The sequence below is a fragment of the Dendrobates tinctorius genome, unplaced genomic scaffold (assembly GCF_039654945.1).
Source record: "Dendrobates tinctorius isolate UK_male_01 unplaced genomic scaffold, ASM3965494v1 ptg000129l, whole genome shotgun sequence".
Taxonomy (NCBI): domain Eukaryota; kingdom Metazoa; phylum Chordata; class Amphibia; order Anura; family Dendrobatidae; genus Dendrobates; species Dendrobates tinctorius.
In genome coordinates, this window is record NW_027361797.1 from 28,773,002 (window position 1) to 28,791,437 (window position 18,436).

General features: G+C 41.7%; 1 protein-coding gene across 3 annotated transcripts in view; it reads right to left on the reverse strand.

Annotated features, from left to right (window-relative positions):
- SNX29 (sorting nexin 29) overlaps window positions 1-18,436 on the reverse strand; it is a 520,598-nt gene that overhangs the window by 75,843 nt on the left and 426,319 nt on the right. The window contains exon 21 of one of the 3 annotated variants that reach the window (XR_012219883.1): window positions 5,034-5,111. The exons of the other annotated variants lie outside the window; for them this stretch is intronic. The gene's annotated coding sequence lies outside the window, so the exon portion shown is untranslated. The remainder of the gene's footprint in view (window positions 1-5,033; window positions 5,112-18,436) is intronic. 3 annotated transcript variants of the gene reach the window in all.

Consider the following 18,436-nt stretch of genomic DNA (forward strand, 5'->3'; position numbering starts at 1 on the left):
TGGACAGCATGTGACTTAAATATGAGTGTCTGAGCAAAGGGTCTGAATACTTATGACCATGTGACAATTCGGCTTTTCTTTTTTAATGAATTTGCAAAAAAATCTACATTTCTCCTTTTTTTCCATCAAGATGGGGTGCAGAATGTACATTAATGAGAAAAAAATGAACTTTTTGGAATTTACCAAATGGCTGCAATGAAACAAAAGTGAAAAATTTAAAGGGGTCTGAATACTTTCCATACCCACTGTAAAAACATTCTAAAAAGCTAGGTTTTTTAAGCAAAATCAGTTTGCTAAACTCCATAAAAAAAAGAATAAATTCTCAAATTGGATTTTTAGGCAGAAGCAAGTAGGTTGATAGTTGGTAGTCCTTTTGGCAGTGCTATGCATTAGGTTCATTTAATGAGGTACTTCTTGAGGTATGTGCTCACGGAGTCTTTCACCAGTTTTCAAAAAAGAATGTTAAAATAAACTTCAGGTTTTTGAGATTTGGGAGTTTCTGTTCAGTATCTGTTCCAAAAACTCCTATAAAACCTGTTTGAGTCTTAAAAGTTATTAATGGGTCTCTTAAGAGATGTATCCTTGTTACATTTTTTATTTTCTATGTCGTGAAAATGAATCAAGTAAATGACTGTCACAGCGGTAATTTGCATGCCTTTTCACCATCGTCCTACTCACAATGGTCCACATGCGGCTTCTCGGCCCGCAAGGTTGGCTTGCTGAATTTTGCCTCTTGCAGCACTCTTCTGCACTGCTGCAACAGCATGCTGCTTCCATTTGGCCTTAAATGAGAATGGCCAGTCTATTGCAGGAATTTAACCCTGCTGTGTCCTGCAGAGATTAGGCTCACTGGCCTACCATATCCCATCATGCTCTATATTAGGCAGCTCCTCTCAAAAGTTGGTTCCTAGCACCTAGTTTATGAATTCCATCATATTCTTCCCATTAACGACCTTGGCTTGCTCATTCGCCTGTATGACCTCTCTGCTCCTGACCTCGACTACGTGTATTGAACCTGTGTTGCCTGCTCTGTCCTTGGATTATTAGACCACATCTTTGTCCTCTTGTAACATACCTGGCGTACCCATGCCTCTGACCCTCCGGACAGCTGCTGCAGTTCCGGGGACTGCCCTGGAGTGATACCTGCTGTCTACTGGCAGCCCATCATATCCTCACCATCAGAGGCCCTAGTGAAGACCCAGTAGATAGCTAGTCATGCTTATCCAGGGTAAGCCTGGCCTGTGGCGCAGTGGGTCCACACCCACCAGCTTTACAATGATGATGTATCATATGGTGAAGAGATATTTGCATATTTCAGTCAATTACAAAGTCAAATTTATTTACAGTATTATTTTTGCGTTATAGCCATTAATTACATTAGTCTGATGAGGAAATGAAGAACTCGGCAATTGTGTGCAGCCGACACTAATAACACTGGGGAACGCAATTTTTTAGGAGTTAGGTCAGACAACTGTTCTTAATTAATTTTTGGATGCTGAATCCAGAAATGATCTCAGTTTTTCTCTATCACGTCAAGTTTTTGAACTATAGGATTTTTGTCTTCTCAAAAATATGTAAACTACTGTACCTAAAAAGTTTTTTTTTTTTTTTAAATAGTACAAATATGAACAAAAAATGAAATATATAAGAAATAGGCATGACAAATATGTTTTTTAACACTATCATGTTTTTTACAAAGGATATATATATATATATATATATATGCAAGTATTTAAGGTAAAAATGTACATTTATAGCTTTTTCTGGAGTGTTTAACTTGAGGACAATCACGTTTGATGCTCCAGCAATAGTCAGCCATCATATGTACATCCCATCTACCCTGGTAACGGTCTTCCATAACCTTCAAATCTTGGTGAAATCGTTCACCTTGCTCATCGCTAACAGCACCAAGATTTTACGGAAAGTTGGCAAGATGGCAATGCAGAAAATGTAGTTTAATACTCATGTTGCAACCAAGCGCTTTGTAGCTCTCCAATAGTTTCTGAACAATTTCTTTGTAATTACTTGCACGTGTATTTCCAAGAAAGTTCTTGACGACGTCTTTGAATGATAACCAAGCATTCTTCTCAAGATCTGACATAGTCCCGGTGAAATGTTCATCTTTGATGAGCTGTCGAATTTGTGGACCATCAAACACACCAGCCTTGATTTTTTCAATGGACAGTCCAGGAAGTGCCAACATGATGTACTTAAAACAGTCGCCGGCAGTTGGCAATGCTTTTACAAATTGCTTCATGAGACCTAGTTTTATGTGCAGAGGTGGGAATAGTATATTCTTCCTGTCAACAAGTGGCTGATGTAGAATGTTAGGATCTCCAGGTATAAGACCAGATCTTGGAGGCCAATTCGACTCAACCCAATGCTTTTCTCGAGCTCTGCTATCCCACATACAGAGAAAGCAGGGATACTTTGTATACCCACGTTGCTGACCAAGAAGGAAGCAAACCATTTTAAGGTCAACACAGATGATCCAATTGTGTGTGTCATATTTCAATAACTCAATAACTCTCTTTACATCTCCATGTTCTTCACGAAGAGAGACAGAATGCCCAATAGGGACTGCACCAAATAAATTGCCATTGTGTAGAAGGACACACTTAAGACTCTGCTTTGAGCTATCAATAAACAGTCGCCATTCATTTGGATTGTACATTGAAAGCCCTAATTCTTGTAGTAAACCAGGAATATTATGGCAAAACACAAAACCGCTGTCACACCGAAAGTACTGCAAAAATGTACTTTCTCTAGTACGAAAGTATGATACCTTCGCTCCTTGTTCAAGTAAAGCCCCTGTTACACACTGCGATATCGCTAGCAATATCGCTGTAAAGTCACCGATTTTGTGATGTTACAGCGATATTGCTAGCGATATCGCTGCATGTGATACTTACCTCCGACCGGCTCCCCCGCTGGTTATCGCTGATCGCGCGAGAAGCTGCTGGACCATTCCTCGTCGTCCACTTCCTGCGGCGCTTCCTGCTGTGACGACGAGCGACGCGTGGAGCCGGGCGGGAGGACGCAGGATCGCCGCGTCTGACAGGTAAGTAGCGATCCCCGTCCCCAGCGATGTCGCTGGTGAGATCTGCCTGAGTGGCAGCTCACTAGCGACCACCCAGTGATTCACCAGCGATCCTGACCGCGTCATATGGCTAGTCGGGATCGCTGGTGAGTCGCTAGGTGTAACGGTACCCTAACTGTTTCTCATTCAGCCTTGATGCTAGTAATTCTGAAGCTTTTTTTGATAAGCCCAATACACGTGCTAAATCATTTAACTCGTGCTGATCAAATCCCTTACGAACTGAATCCTTGTGACTTTCAAATTCTGCATCATTGCTGTCACTGTGTTCGTCAACATCACTCAGAACTTCTAGAGATGGTAGCTGTTCGAAAACTGGCACTGGAATTTCAGCTGAATGAGGCATTGGTCTGATAGCTGACGGTAGATTTGGATATTCTATTTTACTTTTATTTTTCCTGTTAAATCCTGATGTTTTCACTAAACAGAAGTAACAGTCTGTGGAATGACTTTTTTGCTCTCTCCACACCATGGGGATACCAAATGCCAACTTTTCACGTGTTCCTTTGGTCCACATCCGTAAACTCTCGACACACTGCTTGCACACTATGTGAGGGGCCCATGGCTTATCTTGATCACCGAGTTTTACTTTAAAATTTGCAAAATATGCTTGTTTGACAAATGCACTGATGTTTGCCCTTTGAACTGGAATGGTGAAAACACCACAAATATAGCAGAAGGAGTCAGGGTTGTTTAGGCATTTACGACGAGAGGAAGAAGGAGCAGACATGATCTGAAACAAAGGAAATATGTACATAAGTAAATAAAACACTGAGATGGAAAGTTACAAGCTTTGAAAACTAACAAAGAAAAAAATCATAAAAGATATATAAATTACAACTAAGCGCCCAATGTAAAGAGAAAAGCTATCACAAATACTATTTATTCCTACTATGATACATTTTTTGTGTAAAGATATTTATAATTATGACGTATTGGGAGCTGTACACACCTCTCACCACACTGTCTCAGTTGTCACTACTCTTACAAGTTGCCACGTAGCTCTATATGAGTCGAATTGTACTCAGATAACAAGTCTTATTACAGAAATCAGTGCAATTGTGCTTCTATGGCAGGTAAGTTGAGGAGGAAAAACTTGACGTGATAGAAAAAAACCGACTACATTTTTGGAATCAGCATGCCAATTTTAGTATAAATCAGCTCAAAAACCTAACTCACAGAAAATTTTTTTCAAGTTGTTCCCCAGTGTAATCATATAGTACGTATATCTGAAGAAAATTATGGTACACAGAGGCTCCGATGTACACATGCTAACTTTTCAGTAACTCAATACTTTTTAAGGGCAAGAGAAACAAGTAAACTACTTGCAATATTATTTTCAATACAAGTAATACATAACCTCCACTATTGCCGCAGCAGCTATTGATTTCTGGACGGTGCACTTAACTCACTCATATTTCATCATGTCGATTGAGGTCTTTTGCTAGTTAAACTACATTACTATAAACTTAATGAACGATTGGTGTCAAAGTAACGCATTAATTTAGTAAGTAGACAAAGATTTGACTATAATTAAAAATGGTACAAGAAAAGGTCAGGAGGGCACATCAATGCTAGGATACACTGGAGCTCATGTATCAATAAGTCTTCATTAAGGAAGGCCCAGAGAACTATGTGATCGAAGTGTGCAAGACATATGTATAGCCTTATAGTCATATTCCATATCTATATGGATGTACATTGTTTTTCTCCTTCTTTACTAAGGTCCAAGTTGTGGGCCGCTTAGTTTTCAGACCCCAAACTCGAAAAGCATAAGAAAAGGATAAGGAAGCTCAAAACGAGTAAGCATCTTTATGTTGATTCGATCCGTCCCTAGATAAAGCCGGACCTTTAGCTGGATTTTTCTGACTGCTAGACCTTTCTATGCTTCCACGCATAGCTATTGATGTGACATTTTTCCATAAGTATTGCTCACATATTGAATAGTTATTTTCTGCCAGGTTTCTGTGGCTTTTGATGGTCACAATAATGTACTGTGCTGCTCTATTCAATTCTGCAAAAAAAAAAGAAAACAATGGATAGTCAAAATTTTCCCTCTCCATCATTGGATTTGGTAAACTCAGAATCTATGGCGCTAGTCTGAACAGAGCTAAAACTTCACCCAGATCCTGCCATAAACCCAGGTAAGTGGCTGCAGCTGTCTTCCTAAGAACCGTCAGTGGCAATGGGTTGATGAAGCAACTGGCATCACTGATGACCTCGGACCTGGTTGCCTACTTACATCGGTCTATTGTCTTCCCCGCAGATTGTGTTATTTCCCCTCTGGCCTGGCTCCTGTTCCTGTGCATTGTGATTCTTCCTAACTTCCGTTTGTCTTTGGCCTCATTTCTAGATATTCCTATTCCTCCCGCTTACCCGGTTGATTCTTCGCCTGCTCCAGGCTTTGACCATTCACTCCATTCCGGACTATGCTCCAGTCTACTCTCCTGGCCTGTCATTTATCGACTAATCTCCTAGTAATGCTGCTAATGCTTCACCAGTGCTTCTATCGCAAACTACAGACTATTCTGGAGACTGAGACCAGTAAAGTCTCCAAAACTCCTTGAACGGGTTCAGGGTGAAAAGTAGAGCTATTCTTAGACTCTATACTCTGCTCTCACTGCTGAAAGTCAAATTTTTACTTTGAATCTTAGAATAATAGAATTGTAGAGTTGGATGGGAACTCCTGGGTCATCTAGTCCAACCCCCTTGCTCAAAGCAGGATTCAGTAAATCATCCCAGACAGATGTCTATCCAGCCTCTATTTGAAGGCTTCCATTAAAGGAGAACTCACCACCTCTCGTGGCAGCCTGTTCCACTCATTGATCACCCTGTCAAAAAGTTTTTTCTAATATCTAATCTGTGTCTCCTCCCATTCAGTTTCATCCCATTGCTTCTATTCTTTCCTTGTGCAAATGAGAATAAAGATGATCATACTACAATGTGACAGCCCTTGAGATATTTGTAGACAGCTATTAAGTCTCCTCTCAGTCTTCTTTTTTGCAAGCTAAACGTTCCCAAATCCTGTAACCGTTCCTCATAGGACATGGTTTGCACACCGGTCACCATTCTGGTCGCTCTTCTCTGAACTTGCTCCAGTTTGTTGATGTTTTTTTTAAAATGTGGTGCCCAAAACTGGACAGTTTTCCACTTGAGGCTTGAGAATGCATAGCTCTCAAATTTTAAAAATTATATGACTGGGGGGGGGGGGGTTTGATTGTGACTGGATGAGCTGCAGCGTGATTTGTGGCAAGGAGAATGGAGGCTCCACTTTTGTGACACACGTCTTAATGAATCAGACACCTATGACTCAAGCTCACTCCCTTCTCAAGGCTGATGTGAACAACTCTGGTCTTGATGAATGGCGGATTTTATGTCTAAGGCCTCTTTCACACTTCCGTTTTTTACAATCAGTCAAAATCCGCCATTGACTACCATTATTGGCGGATTGTCGTCCGTTGCATCCGTTTTTGTGAGGATGCGCCATAATGTTGCTGTCCGTTAACATCAAGATTTCCAAACGGAGCTTTTGGCCGGCGGATCCTCCAGACACTGATTTAACCCGAAATTCTGTCTGGGTGTCGGACAACAAAAAATCAATATCTCTCTCTCTCTCTTTTTCCCGGCCAGCGGTTCCTTTAAATTTCCGTGGCATCCGTTCACATCAGTTAATAACGGATCCGCTTCTCAGCCTTTTTGGTGGATTGTAACTGATACAAAAAAATGAAGTGTGAAAGAGGCCTAAGCATTGTTCTGACAAAACACAAATAGAGTCCCAGTCTGCTGAGTTCTTAGGCATGAAATCTTAAACAAGGATGTCTGGATTAGAAACTCCATTTAAAAAATACCTTTATGGTGCGAATAAAAGATGGGACACCATTAACGTGGTTGTAAACTACTGGACAATCCTTCCTTCAAGGACCCCAACAAAAATAAAAACTATCAATGCTCATCTCTTCCCAGAGTGGTATCATTGCTTCTCCTGGAGGATGACAAGACACTGTTGTGTCACAAGACTGCTGCTGACAACTACTGGCTGCTGATTCTTGTATCACATAAACATTGTAGCCAATGTAGTGGCTCACACCGGGAACCGCAGTGCCAACATAATTGGAATGAGGCATAAATAAGAGTTGAATATAGAGTTTTTTCAGTATTGGACAATCTCTTTAAGCACTACTGGGTCTATTAGTGAATAATGCAAAACACAAGCTGCGGAGACACTATCACATGTTTCTCAACGCAAGCAAACATGTGATGGTGTCTCCGCGGCTTGTGTTTTGCATGTTTTTGCATATTTCCCATAAGGGATGGGGGCATTGCTCTAGAATCACTGCGTTGAGAAACATGTGATGGTGTCTCCGCAGTGTTGGATGTTGATCTCCATGAGTTCATTCATCCTCATTTTTCACAGTCTTTTATTAGTGAATAATGGCTAAAAAATTACCGTCTATGTATCTAGAGGACTCAGCATGTCTGTGAGCTACACATAGAGCTCAAATACTTCATTTCTCCTGTGCTGCAGCTCCAGATGTGCTGTACGGCTATCGCCGAAACGCCCCCCCTGACGAAGGCAGACGCCGAAACGCGCGTCGGGCGCATCCTAGGAATCCTGTATCTTGGGCACAAGGTATTGATCGGGTTTATTTCTAGTTATGGATCTTGATACCTTTTGATATAGCGCTATGCATTGGGCCTTTGAGCAAGCGGCCACTGGGCCTGTAGCATATGAATTGATATATATGAAATATACTATTTAATTAACCCTTTGCATTTGACTCTTTTGAGTCTGGTATATCCTGCTTTGATTTATTTAAGCCCTATCATTACAGTGAACAGATCACATGATATATATATATATATATATATATATATATATATATATATATATATATATATATATATATATATATATATATATAAATAAATAAAGATCTCCACCTTTTGATATTCTCTACTGGCACTTTATTGTATCTTGATACTTTTTCCTATAACATTAATATAGTGTCTTATATTAAGCAGCCACTGGGCTTGTAGCATGTGAGTCTATACACATTTAACTTATTGATTAATTATCTTTTTTTGCATTTGGCACTTTATATGCTAATATATTCAATTAGGATTTATTTAACTAGCATCTGTCACTTTATTTAAATACTGATTTGTGATTTGCTCTGTTCACTAATCTTTTTGCACTTCGGCACTTTATTAGTTCATTTATTGGAGATTTTATCAATTTCTGGCCATTTTGTCTATATATATATATAATTTTGATATTTATTTAATGATCACTTATGGCCGCATCATTTGTTATTATTTTCCTATGTGCAATATATTGGTGCTACATGGATTCCTAGTTTTGCCCTTTCCATTTTGGCATTTGTATTCCCACCATTTTATATGCAATTAATTTTGTGAATAAAATATTTATTTTTACCTTAATATTGGACATCAGTTTTTCGGATTCTTTTTCGTAGTTGTTTTGGCTATTGTTGTTGTATGTTCTCATGTAAAGCTGATGTAATCTCTCGTCATGCCCCTCTCTCTATGTAACTCCTCCTATCTAATTTCCTCACTTCCATTCATCCTCGTCAGTGCCATCTTGGCAGAAGCATGCATTAAAGCTGGAGAGAGGATTCTCCTATTACAGCTAACCTTCACCTTCTACCTCATCCCTTCATCTTCCCTTGACATCTGAACATCTTCATCTAAAAGTTTGTTCACTGTACCTTCCTCCCATATAGTTGATCAGGCCAAGGAGGCCTGATCAACTACACATAGACTCGCAAACCACACATCATGAACCATACATCACAGACTCGCAAAACATATATCATAGACTCGCGAGCCATGGAATGGGGACCCCAGTTTTAGAGGTCTTGTTCATACTTTCACACATGGTGGTTGTAAAGTCAGGAGAGATATAGTAAGATTTGCTGGTGCTGTTTTGGGAGAAAAATATGAATACCTCTTCTAAAATCATAGAAGACAATTTTATTAATGCCTCATACGAATTGTTGCATTATATGATAATGGCTGCTAGAATCCATATAGATCAGAATTGGAGAAAACCTAATTTCCATAGTGGCAGTCAGAGCCTGCAAAAACTAAACTGTTATATATGTAAAATTAAATGCAATCGGTGGGACTTCCGGTTCCGGCGCCCGCATGTGAGGAGCAGGGCTTCCAGCGCTCCCCAACCCCCTGCTAAAAAGCAGCATTTACACCGCACATCAGACCCCTGGAATACCGGGAACGGGAGGAGAGGAAGGTCCGGCCCTGCTGCACCGCTGCATGGACAGATACGTCCTCAGGAACAGCGGTAGGGGAGCAGCTCAAAGCCGAGGGAGGGAGACACGCGCGCCTTCCAAGATGGCGCCGACCTCAGCAGCGGCAGTAGCTGCTGCAAAGCAAACGGAGAGGAAGGGGGAGCAGGGAGGAAGGAGAGACGGCAGGGCTACAACACACAAGTCTGGGGAAACCGCGACCGGGAAGCCCAAGGAGACCCAGGGTACCCCTAAGGTATGCACTCTCCCTGACGCGCTATATACCCCTGCATCCCCTACTGCCATGGAGGAATGCGGCGACTATGAGGAGCGCGACCCCCCTAGGCTGCAGATACCGGAGATGGACTATAAAAAGCTGGCAGGGGAGGTGGCAGGACATTTGCTGCCTGAAATTACGTCTAAGCTGAGGGACTACATAGGATCAGCTTTGCATGACATGCAGACGCACCTGGATGAAACTGCTGAGAAGGTGTCCGCAGTGGAGACATGTGTATCTACACTGGAGGATACTGTTTATGATGACCAGACAACAATATCTAGACTATCTAAAGAAAATCTGATTTTGAGAGATAAAATTGATGATCTGGAAAACAGATCCAGACGGAGCAATATCCGGATCATAGGAATCTCTGAAAAATTCCCCATAAAGGACTTAAGAAATCTGTGCGAAAATATGATCCCCGAGGCATTGGGGATCGAGGCGGGGAAGATAATAGAGCGAGTACACCGCATTGGTCCCCAAAAGAACTCGTCCGAAGTGGGTAACCAGATAAGACCTAGGCAAATCATTACCAAATACCTGAACTTTTCAGACAAAAATGATGTCATTCAGTCCTATAAAAGACTTAGACGACCCCTTGAAATTAGGGGGGAAAAGGTGCTCTTATTCGAAGACTTTTCTGCAGAAGTGACCAGGCAACGCAGAGCTTTCAGTGTGATCTGCACAGAATTACATAAAAACAATGTGCGATTCCAATTGAGACTCTACATCAGACATCAAGATGGCTCTTCACATTCATTTTACAATCCCAAAGAGGCAGAGAAATATCTCAAGACCCTGGGAGTCGACCACACAGAGGATGCAAGATCGCAGGGAAGCGCAAACAGTCCCAGAGATCATCTAAAGAGCTGGCCGACATACACTGAGGATAGAAGCCCGAATCTAGCATCGGATCTACCGAAGGCCCAGAGAACGTCCAAACAGTCCGGGAAGGTTTGGAGAGCGGTGTACGGGTTGCTACGGAGGACAGAATGGGGTCCTGATGTTTAGCTGTTTTTTCTTTTTTTTTTTTTTTTTTCTCTCTCTTTCTGGGGTCTGATCACCTCTCGGACTGCCTGAGGTATCTGTTTTTTATATGTCTGACTGTAACTGATTACGCAATAATGGGAGAGAGGAAAGGGGGGAGGGGAGCAAGGGAAGGAAAATGTGCGGGGAAGAAGTGAAGTCAAGAATGGTATGCCAATCTGGACAAGGGTCCTGGAGACGTTCTTCAGGTCCCTTAGGGGATAAGGGGGCAGGGAAAATGTTAATTTTGGTTCAATTGGTTTGCTGGGGGTATAACTGTAATTTTGATTTTTTTGATTTTCTTGTTAAGATACTTGCAAATGGCGCTCGTAGGCTATTAAGGGGACAGAAAACTGGCTCATATAGACAAAGCAGGATAGGCAGCTCCCATGTTCGTGCCCCTGTATTAGATGTCATTAGGACACCTATAGTTGGCCCACCTTAAAAAAACAAATATTTATGAGGATAGTTACTTGGAATGTAAAGGGCCTGAGGTCCCCACAGAAGAGGCTAATGATTCTTAGACATCTTAAACGTATTAAGCCAGATATAGCCCTATTACAAGAGACACATTTGGAGTTGTCGGACTTCATGAGGATGGAAAAATTGTGGGTGGGCAAAACATATGGGTCTCCAGCTATTAATAACAAGGCAGGAGTACTAATTTTAATAGATAAAAATTTCCAACACCAGATGGTGAACACTACAACGGATCATGAGGGGAGGCTACACTCGATCACCATAACGGCATCTGGTAACACATACAAAATAATGAACGTTTATGCCCCCAACGAAAACAACAAAAAATACTATCATTATCTAGAACAAGAAATATTGAAAGATCCCACACAGAATCTGATAATCGGGGGGATTTTAACTCGGTGGTGAATATCTTAGAGGATAGAAAAAACGAATCACGGGGGACACCGGGACTGAGAGGCCAAGATAAAGTAATTCCCCCATTGCTAAAAAACACGGGCCTGACTGACACTTGGAGATATCTGCACCCACAGGATAGGGAGTTCACTTTCTATTCACCCGCCAGGGATGCGTGGTCGAGGATAGATCATTTCTTTGTCTCCCCGCCTATCCTTAACAAATTGCTGTCGGCTACAATACACGATCTGGTGATATCGGATCATGCGCCCGTGATAATGGAACTGGCAGATACGTTCCCTAGAGGAACAGATTATCTATGGAGATTTCCTAATTACTTATACGACAACGAGGATTTCGAATTAAAACTGAGGGAGTGGTGGGGAGAGATAAGAGAAGACAATAGGGCACACGAGACTAACTCACCCCTACTATGGGAAACAATTAAAGTAGTCATGAGGGGAAAAATAATTTCATACACGTCAGCTTTAAAAAAAAAACACAGGAAAAGTACACAGCACTCACGAACAGGCTCAGACAGACTTATACCCTATTTCAAAGCCACCCCAACAAACTAAATAAAGATAACTGGTTAATGGAACAAAGAGAATTTAATACTTGGATGGCAAAGAGGGAACAATTATTTAAATCATCTAGCGAGGCCAAATTCCATAGATATGGAAATAAAGCAGGAAAACTGATGGCCTCTATGGTCAGGAATAGATTCTTTGCGCAAGGCCCTTTTCATCTAAAAGATCAAAATGGCAACATACAGAATAACCCAAAAGAAATAGCCAGTATTCTGGGAAAATACTATAAGAACCTTTATATGGATAAGGCGGATCGGGGAATACCGACGACTACATTACTCGACCGACCAGATATCCCGAAGTTATCAGATGAACAAAAACAATTCCTAAATACATCCATCACACAAGAAGAAATTAAACAGACAATTAGGAACTTGGGGAATGGGAAAGCCCCGGGCCCTGATGGCTATTCGGGAGAATTTTTTTAAGATTTTACAGGACGAAGCATCCCCTGTTTTAGAAAAATTATTTAACGGGATACTAGAAGGGAAACCTATGACGAGGCCCAGCAAATTAGCATATATCAAAGTTCTACCAAAACCAGGAAAGGATCCCCTGTCGCCGGGATCATATCGTCCCATTTCCTTAATAAATGTAGATAACAAAATAATGTCTAAAATACTGGCCGATAGATTGGCGGACATATTACCACACCTAATTTCAGAATCACAGGCGGGCTTTGTTAAGGGTAGGTCGGCAACGAGCAACATGCGAAAAGTCATGTTGGTTTTGGACAGGGTAAACCTCAATCCCACTCCAAGTGAAAAGCCAGCACTACTAACAATCGATGCCGAAAAAGCATCTGATAATGTCAGGTGGGAATGGCTTTTCAAGGTATTGGCAAGAATGGGTTTTGGCGGCTCCTTCCTGACCTACATCACAGAGATATATTCAAAGCCGGAGGCCCAGATCTACATTCCGGGTTTCCTCTCGGACAGATTCCCACTGTCCAAGGGAACAAGGCAGGGGTGTCCTTTGTCGCCTCTGCTATTCAATATAGCTCTGGAACCTTTGGTGAGAGAGCTGTCTGACCCGCAGCGGTTTCCTGGCATTCAGATCGGTGGGGAGGCAGTGCGCGCTACTTTCTTTGCCAATGATATTTTGCTTTTCCTAAGGGATCCCTTTGTGCAGGTGGAATCGGCTATAGAAACGATCAATACATATGGGGACTATGCGGGTTTTAAAATTAACAAGATTAAATCCGAACTGCTTCCCCAGGGAAGGTGGGACGCGGCGAATAGACAGAAATTAAACAGAGCTCAATTGGGGGTGGGCATGGCAAAATCTTATATTAAATATCTAGGCATTAAAATAGGGGGGGAGCCATCATCTATATACAAATTAAACTACACTCCATTAATAGCAAATATAGTAAATGATCTAGTAAAGTGGAAGGACCTGCCATTAAATTTGACAGGGAGAATACAGCTTATTAAAATGATGAGTACTTCGAAACTAATGTACCACCTTCAAACGATCCCACTCCTGCTGAAACACAATGATGTAAAATCCTTGAATTCTGCGTTCTCCAAATTTATTTGGAGAAACAAAAAACCACGCATAAGTCTCGGGAAGTTGATGACTCCAAAGATGGAAGGGGGCTTAAACTTATCGAGTGTTAGAAACTATAATATAGCGTGCCTGACAAGGTATTTTTTAAACTGGTTGCATGGAGAGAGTAAATATTCGGCCTATGCCATAGAGAGGGATTATGCCCAACCTTGGGATCTCAGGTCCTTGTTGCACGCAAGACTAAAGGGGGTTTTACACTAAGCGATATCGCTAGCAATATCGCTAAAACGTCACTGGTTTTGTGACGTTATAGCGATATTGCTAGCGATATCGCTATGTGTGATACTTACCTCCGACCGGCTCCCCCGCTGTCCATCGCTGATCGCGCGAGAATGTCCGGCTCCATTTCTCGTCGGGCGCTTCCTGCTGAGACTTCCTGCTGTGACGACGAGCGACGCTGGACGCGGGCGGGAGGAAGCAGGATCGCTGTGTGTGAATGGTAAGTATCGTGTGCTGCGTCGCTGCTGCATCGCTGTGAGATCTTTCTGTATGAAAGCTCACTAGCGATCATTTAGCGATGCACCAGCGATCCTGACCGGGTCGGATCGCTGGTTGGATCGCTGGTGCATCGCTAAATGTAAAAGGGCCTTAAAGATGCTTCCAGCCAAAATCAAAAATTCTTTGATATTCCGGGATACTATTGCCACTTGGAAGACAGTGAGAAAAAAATACAAACTTCCGTTCCGAATTTCTAAATACCTCCCATTGTGGAATAACATAGAGTTTTTACCGGGAATAGAGAATAAATTGTTTAAGGAATGAAGAGACAGGTGTATACAGGAGATAGCTCATCTGACTCATCCTACAGAGAATAGATGGCTAAAACAAAACGAAATAATAGAAAAATTTGATCTCCAAAAATTTCAAACGGTACAATTTGAACAGATTAGGTATCATATCATGTCCCACTTAATTGACACGCAGGCGGAGTTCACATGCAACGAGTTCGATAGAATGGTGGATGCAGCAAAAAACTTCTCGTCTATTTCAATGCTGTACAGCACGTTGAGAGGGGTGCTTTTAGATAGTCATCCAGATACCTTCTATAAAAAATGGGAATCGCAACTGGAGGACAGGGCTATTGGAGACAAAATAAGGAAGGGGTGGACTAAAGCTCGCCAGTCCCTTATTAATGAAAGCTGGAGAGAAACTCAATTCAAAATAATACATAGGGCAATATACGCCTTCCAATTTCCAAGGAGCACTCATAAGCCAGAAAGACTCACGAAATGTCCCAAATGTAATACCCCATATACTGACTTACTTCATGGCCTGCTGATTTGCAAGCAGGTGGCGGACATGTGGGGTGCAGTTAGAATCACGGGGGACACCGGGACTGAGAGGCCAAGATAAAGTAATTCCCCCATTGCTAAAAAACACGGGCCTGACTGACACTTGGAGATATCTGCACCCACAGGATAGGGAGTTCACTTTCTATTCACCCGCCAGGGATGCGTGGTCGAGGATAGATCATTTCTTTGTCTCCCCGCCTATCCTTAACAAATTGCTGTCGGCTACAATACACGATCTGGTGATATCGGATCATGCGCCCGTGATAATAGAACTGGCAGATACGTTCCCTAGAGGAACAGATTATCTATGGAGATTTCCTAATTACTTATACGACAACGAGGATTTCGAATTAAAACTGAGGGAGTGGTGGGGAGAGATAAGAGAAGACAATAGGGCACACGAGACTAACTCACCCCTACTATGGGAAACAATTAAAGTAGTCATGAGGGGAAAAATAATTTCATACACGTCAGCTTTAAAAAAAAAAAACACAGGAAAAGTACACAGCACTCACGAACAGGCTCAGACAGACTTATACCCTATTTCAAAGCCACCCCAACAAACTAAATAAAGATAACTGGTTAATGGAACAAAGAGAATTTAATACTTGGATGGCAAAGAGGGAACAATTATTTAAATCATCTAGCGAGGCCAAATTCCATAGATATGGAAATAAAGCAGGAAAACTGATGGCCTCTATGGTCAGGAATAGATTCTTTGCGCAAGGCCCTTTTCATCTAAAAGATCAAAATGGCAACATACAGAATAACCCAAAAGAAATAGCCAGTATTCTGGGAAAATACTATAAGAACCTTTATATGGATAAGGCGGATCGGGGAATACCGACGACTACATTACTCGACCGACCAGATATCCCGAAGTTATCAGATGAACAAAAACAATTCCTAAATACATCCATCACACAAGAAGAAATTAAACAGACAATTAGGAACTTGGGGAATGGGAAAGCCCCGGGCCCTGATGGCTATTCGGGAGAATTTTTTAAGATTTTACAGGTCGAAGCATCCCCTGTTTTAGAAAAATTATTTAACGGGATACTAGAAGGGAAACCTATGACGAGGCCCAGCAAATTAGCATATATCAAAGTTCTACCAAAACCAGGAAAGGATCCCCTGTCGCCGGGATCATATCGTCCCATTTCCTTAATAAATGTAGATAACAAAATAATGTCTAAAATACTGGCCGATAGATTGGCGGACATATTACCACACCTAATTTCAGAATCACAGGCGGGCTTTGTTAAGGGTAGACACGCAGGCGGAGTTCACATGCAACGAGTTGGATAGAATGGTGGATGCAGCAAAAAACTTCTCGTCTATTTCAATGCTGTACAGCACGTTGAGAGGGGTGCTTTTAGATAGTCATCCAGATACCTTCTATAAAAAATGGGAATCGCAACTGGAGGACAGGGCTATTGGAGACAAAATAAGGAAGGGGTGGACTAAAGCTCGCCAGTCCCTTATTAATGAAACCTGGAGAGAAACTCAATTCAAAATAATACATAGGGCAATATACGCCTTCCAATTTCCAAGGAGCACTCATAAGCCAGAAAGACTCACGAAATGTCCCAAATGTAATACCCCATATACTGACTTACTTCATGGCCTGCTGATTTGCAAGCAGGTGGCGGACATGTGGGGTGCAGTTAGAAAATATATAAAGAACATTTGGGATTGGGGCGATGAAATCCCGAGAGATTTGGTTTTATTTCACCACTGGGAAAGGTCCCCCGAAGCTCATGTAGGGGGGGGGGGCCCCCGCAGGTCGTCCACATAATCATAATGCTCATGAAAAAACTATCATTAAAATACTGGCTACAGAAGGACATGCCCACCATAAAAGAACTCTCGGGACGTCTGAAGCATGTAATGCTAATGGAGAGGTTAGAGGCAGAGAAGAGGAAGTCTTGCGAAACATCTAGATTTTTTACAAAATGGAGGCACTATATTGTGGAGCACTGTAATAAGGAGGAAATACAACGCATAGTTGGTCCTTTCAGAGACACAACGTGGTACCACAGGGAATCCTTGGGGGGAACACTGGGAATATTAAGCCTGAATTGAAGCGAATGATTTCTGTGAGCCAAAGAAAGTCAAAGACGGAAGGTCTTAGGGTCTGTGAGCGAGTAGGTTTTTTTTTTTTTTTTTTTTTTTTCTTTTCTATAAAGCAAGGGAGGAAAAGGTTTTAGGGTTTTTGGGGGGCGGGAGAGATTGTTGGGAAGGGATAGGGGTAATAAGGTCAAGGTTGATCTTCTAATATGTAATCATAGGGAGGAAGTGAGACGTTAATGATTATTAGACAGACTGCTACGAGGGGTTCATGTTTAAAATTATAGCTGCGAGGATGTGTTTCTCCAAATTATGCAATTATGTACCTTGACTTGTATCTGTGGTTTCTTTTTCTTTTTTGTTTGGTAACAAAAAATTTGTAGTAAAAATAGAGTTTAAAAAAAATTAAATGCAATCAGGGACGATACTAGAGAGAGGTTTGGAAACATTTGGACTTCACAGCTAAATTATTTTGAGCATGACTAATTAAAGTTTCTCTTCCTCGTTAAGCACACCACCTGTCTACTCTAACAAAAGATATTCTGCTTTATATGAATGACCTGGCATGTAAGTTTATCATGTTATCTCATTTAGGAGATGACCCCACACATATTGTTTGGTCCACTTGCCTACTGAATCTTTGTAACATTATGACATGTTAAAAACATCATGTTTTAAAATTATGCTTTTCTGATATATTATTCACATATATGCTATGTATATGGACATAGTTATTGATGCTCAATGTAACCTCACTGGCTCCTTACTACATGAGATTCAACTACTAGGACAACCCCTTCTTGATCAAAATGTATGGCCCCCAATAAAATAATAAAGCTTACACTCACCTTCCATGCCGGCGCTGTTCCTGCAGTGTTTCCATTCGCTCTCCCGTGCAGTTGTTGTAACACATCACACCGGTGCCCAATCAGAGCTTTCATCACTGTCTCCGCCTTCTAACAAATCAAACATGAAGAGGAAGTCTGGGCTGCAGCTCATCTCTGACTTCCTCTTCATGCTCAATTTGACAGGAGGCACGGACAGTGACGCCGACTGATTGGGCTCTGGCGTCACCTGTCACAACAACTGCACGGGAGTACCGGGAGAGTGAGTGCAGACACAGCGGGAACAACGTCAGCACGGGAGGTGAGTAAATGCTTTATTATTTTATAGGGGCCACACAAGGGATACGACAAGAGGTTGTCCAAGTAGTGGACAACGGTCTTTAAATCTATCTATCTATCTATAGACCATGTACTGTGCAAGCTACACTGTGATAACACCACACCCATCTAGACATGAATAAACAACTGGATAATAGAGGGCACCACCCTATACAAAGAAATCAACCTGCAGCATACCAGAGA